Consider the following 3958-nt stretch of genomic DNA (forward strand, 5'->3'; position numbering starts at 1 on the left):
GGAAGATTTGTTGAATATTGGGTAAGTTGACTGACAAACACTTTCCCAAGGCTACTTAAGTGTGTGTTTCTTTTTTTTTTTTAACTTTTAGTTTTATATCAGAGTATGGTCCTTTAATGGGCTTCCCTCATAGCTCAGTTGGTAAAGAATCTGCCTGCAGTGCAGGAGACCCCGGTTTGATTCCTGGGTCAGGAAGATTCACTGGAGAAGATATAGGCTACCCACTCCAGCGTTCTCGGGCTTCCCTTGTGGCTCAGCTGGTAAAGAATCTCCCTGCAGTGTGGGAGACCTAGGTTCGATCCCTGGGTTGGGAAGATCCCCTGGAAAAGGGAAAAACTACCCACTCCAGTATTCTGGCCTTGAGAATTCCATGGACTGTACAGTCCATGGGGTTGCAAAGAGTTGGACATGACTGAGTGACTTTCACTTTCTTTCTTTCATGATTGTTTAACAATGTTGTGTTAGCTTCAGGTGCACAAAAAAGTGATTCATATACATTTATACAGTTTATTTTTATAATGTATATTATATATACATATGTATATAATATACATCTATATGTATACATATATATAGATTATATGTATATTTTTACATATACAGTTATACACATACATGTATCTGGGCTTCACAGGTGGCTCAGGGGTTAAAAAAAAAAAAAAATCTGCCTGCCAGTGCAGGAGACATAAGAGATGCAGGTTCAATCCCTGGGTCAGGAAGATCCCCTGAAGGAGGAAATGGCAACCCACTCCAGTATCCTTGCCTGGAGAAACCCACACAGAGGATCCTAGGGGGCAACAGCCCATGGCTTCTCTCAGGGCACGCTAAGAGCATTCTTGGAAGGCTACCTTCCCCACACACAACTTGGAGACAGACAAGGGAAGGTCACTGTCCATCCCGGGACAAACTCTGTGCATTTCATGGGTAAACTGTGGGAGTCCATGCCAAGCCTAGTGAGGGCTGCCTGAAGAAAACTGTGCTTCCAGGAGCATGGGCACAAGGATAGGGCCACCGAGGCTGTCATAGGATGAGGAGTGTAGAGGGCAGTAACCTTTATCCTGGTTAGTGACCACAGCCTCGCCCAGCCCCAAATGATGCGCAGTCGGAAGACAATGTCCAAGCAGAACCGTGCACAGCTCACCACTGGACTGGGCCCAACACAGGTCACCAGAGGCAGACAGAGCTCTGGTCAGCGGGCAGCTTGAAGAAGAGTTGCTCTCTGTCCTAGCATCTCAGTGTTGGCTACTAGAGCCAACTGATGACCACTCCAGAGGAGGGGGCTCAAGGCCACCTAAAAGAAGCCCAGGGACTTCCCTGGAGGCACACAGGATAAGAATCTGCCTGCCAATGCAGGGGACACGGGTTCAATCCCTGGTCCAGGAAGATCCCACATGCCTGCCTTGGAGCCGTAAAGCCCCTGCACCATACTGTCGAGCCCAAGAGCTGCAGCTAATGAAGATCAAGCACCCTATAGCCCAGGACCTGCAACAAGAGAAGCCGCGCCAGTGAGAAGCCCGCACACCGCCATGAAGAGCGGCCACCGCTCGCCGCAGCTGAAGCCCGTGCCGCAGAGAAGACCCAGTGCAGCAAAAATAATAAATAAACCTTAAAAAGAAGAAACCCAGTGATGCCTGTGAAAAGTCTGGGTGCCATCAGATGATGAGACGGGGATGTAGACTCAGAAGTAGCAAAAATAGAATCTAAGGGAACAGCTGGGAACCTTAAGAGACAGCACCCACAAGAAAGACAGGGTTTCTTGGAACAAAGAAAAGAGCTTTCAGTCCATGTGTCTTGCCAGTTATCTGATAACATTTAGCCTTTGCTAAGAGCCTCTTCCAAGCCTGTTACAGGGCCATGTGGATAAATGGAAAATCAAGATGTATTACCTGCCCACAGAGGATTGTGAAACTGGTTTAGAATTCATTGCTAAAACATAAAACACAAAAGTCAGGAATAACACAACAAAACATAATTAAGTGCAAACACGTGATACACCAGTTGTTCTCAAATTCCAGTGTACTTCAGGATCACCAGGAAGTTCGTTAAAAAGTGGAAGCCCAAGTTCACCCCCAATATATCAGGATCTACAGGAGAGGGTCCAGGTGATGCACGCCTGTTTGGAGACACAGGGACATGCACGAGTGCTCTGAGAGTTCAGAGGAGACGGGATCAGGGGCATCTGGGACCACAGGCAACAGCAGCTGCCCTTGACCAAGAGGGGTGCTTTAAGTGTTAGCCGTTTAGTCGTGTCTGACTTTTTGCGACCCCATGGACTGTAGCCCACCAGGCTCCTCCCTCCAAGGGATTCTCCAGGCAAGAATACTGGAGTGGGTAGCCATTTCCTCCTCCAGAGGATCTTCCCAATGCAGGGATCGATTCTGGGTCTCTTGCATTGCAGATAGATTCTTTATTGTCTGAACCACCAGGGAAGAGAGGAGCATGACCCCAAAATCAGGCAAAGAACTGCTATATCATGGGTCTGGCACACCCAGGGTTATTTTTTAAGATAATTCCTTTTTTTTTTTTTTTCAGAATGGCCTTGAGCACTTCTAAATATACTGTTTGCTCAATTCAACCATGACTTAAACTGCCAAGAAGGAGGTGATCTGAAAACTCCCTATCCTCTCTGAAAGAACTACATGCCCTAAAGCTATCCAACCATTTCAAACCATAGCTAAGACAGGCCAGTGGACTTTGTGTCATCAAGTTCCCAACCACCTCAAATAGAAAGCTTCCCCAAATCCATTTCTATTTCAGCAAATTATCAATAGGAGAGACCTGAGACCTGGATGTCTTTCTGCCTTGGTATAGTTCGATGTAGGGGCTTTCCAGGTGGCTCAGTAGTAAAGAATCCACCTGTCAATGCAGGAGACATGAGTTCGATCCCAGAGTCAGGAAGATCCCCTGGAGGAGGAAATGGCAACCCACTCCAGTATTTTTGCCTGAAGAATTCCTTGGACAGAGGAGCCTGGTGGGCTACAGTCCTTGGGTCCACAAAGAGTCAGACTCAACTTAGTGACTAAACAACAATATAGTTTAATTTACACTTTGTGGTGAGGAAGCACAAATTCAACAAAGGAGGCAGATTTCTATTTTGGTTGATCCTGGTACCTTGGATCCTGTATCAGTCAGCTTGGGCTGACATGATAGAATACCACAGACTGAGGGACTTATGCATTAGAAATTTATTTTCACACAGTTTTGGAGACTGGAACTCCAAGAACAAGGTGCAGTCAAGAACAGTGTCTGGTGAGGCTTCTCTTCTTGGCTTGCAAATAGCCCCTTTCTTCCTGGTCTCTTCTCTCTGCATGTATTCAGAGACAGAAAGAGGGACTTCTGCATGTCTCTTCCTCTTCTTATGAAGACACCAGCCCTATCAGACCGGGGCCCCACTCTTACCTCATGAAAGCGTACTAAGTCGCTTCAGTCGTGTCCGACTCTTTGCAACCCTATGGACTGTAACCCACTAGCCTCCTCTGTTTGTGTGATTCTCCAGGCAAGAATACTGGAGTGGGTTGCCATTCCCTTCTCCAGGGGATCTTCCTGACCCAGGGATTAAATCCAGGTCTCCCACACTCATTTAACCTTAATTATTTCCCCAAAGGCCCCATCTCTAAACATAGTCCCACTGAGAATCAGGACTTTAATATTTTAATCAAGAGAGAAAGACGGAGGGACACAGATCAGTCCAAAACAGATCCCAAAGGAGTCCTCAGACAATGCAGGTATACCCTGGCAAGTCCACACTTTCCTGCCCTAGAGGAGGCAAGTCTCTAGGTATAATGGGATTTTTTTTATCCTTTTATTTACCAAATACATACAAAGTTTTCACCTCTGGGATGCTCTGTACAAGGTGTAGGGGAAGCAATGGTGAGAAAATCAGACATGGTCCCAGCCTCTTAGATCTTTTGATCTGGTACAATAGACTCTGCTTACCACCCAAGTACTAGATGAAGAT

Source organism: Oryx dammah, unplaced genomic scaffold, assembly GCF_014754425.2.
Source record: "Oryx dammah isolate SB20612 unplaced genomic scaffold, SCBI_Odam_1.1 HiC_scaffold_20, whole genome shotgun sequence".
In the NCBI taxonomy this organism is placed as follows: domain Eukaryota; kingdom Metazoa; phylum Chordata; class Mammalia; order Artiodactyla; family Bovidae; genus Oryx; species Oryx dammah.